At 44.6% G+C, this 1,362-nt stretch overlaps 1 protein-coding gene across 1 annotated transcript in view; it reads right to left on the minus strand.

Moving 5' to 3' along the window:
• Positions 1-1,232, minus strand: part of cysltr1 (cysteinyl leukotriene receptor 1) — a 26,859-nt gene extending 25,627 nt beyond the window's left edge. The window contains exon 1 of the mRNA XM_016564860.1: positions 1,171-1,232. The gene's annotated coding sequence lies outside the window, so the exon portion shown is untranslated. The remainder of the gene's footprint in view (positions 1-1,170) is intronic.
• Between the last annotated feature and the right edge of the window lie 130 nt (positions 1,233-1,362).

Genomic DNA, 1,362 nt, shown 5'->3' on the forward strand with positions numbered 1-1,362 from the left:
TATATATATATATATGTATGTATGTACCTTGCTACGTGTACTGCGTTAGGCTAACCGAGACTTGTCATTTGCACTTATATATTGTTGCTCTTTTGTTAGTTTTGACTGCTTTTATTGTCCTCATTTGTAAGTCGCTTTGGATAAAAGCGTCTGCTAAATGACTAAATGTAAATGTAAATGTACTCCACAACCAGGGTTGATTGCTCAGCAGCCGCATCACATATTGGTGTAAATTACTCATTTATGTTACTGGATGAGCTACTCAATAAAAGCGCAACACGGGACACATATAATCAACAGCTACCATGGCAGAGAAGAAAGAGGAGAGCCTCTTTCTTGATTGAATACTGGGTGTATTACTTCAGAATTACATTGATATAGACCAGGGGAGGCGAACTCCGGTCCTGGAGAGCCGCAGCCCTGCAGAGTTCAGCTCCAACCCTAATTAAAACTCACCTGCCTGTAGCTTTCTAGTAACCCTTCAGACCTTGATTAGCTTGTTCAGGTGTGTTTGATTAGGGTTGAAGCAAAGCTCTGCAGGGCTGCGGCTCTCCAGGACCGACGATCGCCACCCTTGGTATAGACTGAGATGTAAAGAACTGTGAACTGTCAACAGTGATAAGGTATAGCTAATGTAACTGGTTATACTTTGCCTCGCTCCGAGCGGGATTCAAACCGCGGTCTCCGGTGTGGGAGGCGTGCGCTCTAACGAGGAGGATAAAGGCCACAGCCTCTAGCGTCAGTCGCTAGAGCGCCTTTTGAGATTAGGGGAGTGAGGTTTACACGCACAGCTCTTACTAGTCTACGACAGTTACACTCACCCCCCTAAACCTCACTCCCATCTGGGTCACTGGCAACAAAATGTAACCGGTTCTACTTCGCCTCAAGCAGGATTCGAAACGCGGTCTCCGGCGTGGGAGGCGGGCGCTCTAACAAGGAGGCTAAAGGCCTCACGCACAGCTCAGTTAAGCTTACTAAGACTGGTCCAGACCAACCTTACAAAAGTATGACTTACAGAAGGTGAAATGTAGCTCGTCATTAAAGTAGATTCATCTCTGTCATTATTACAAACGTAGCCTTTATACAAACGTTCAATTCACGCATCGATATCAAATAATCATTTTAAAACCACATCACACGAGCAGTATGAATAAAGCGTCATTATCTAACCGTTATCTGTGCGTCTTCGGTCGAGCAGTCCAGTCACAGCAAAGTGAAACGTTTCCTTCCTTTCACATATAGATTTTCATTGAGTTGGGACGCATGAGAAACTCAGTATGACAATGATCGCGTAAGCAACGCCTCCCTTCTGCAAAACGGAAATACTAGAGGCACATTAATAGGTTTAATGAACAACTAATG

This window comes from Sinocyclocheilus rhinocerous, unplaced genomic scaffold (assembly GCF_001515625.1).
Source record: "Sinocyclocheilus rhinocerous isolate Xijiao unplaced genomic scaffold, SAMN03320098_v1.1 scaffold2938, whole genome shotgun sequence".
NCBI lineage: Eukaryota > Metazoa > Chordata > Actinopteri > Cypriniformes > Cyprinidae > Sinocyclocheilus > Sinocyclocheilus rhinocerous.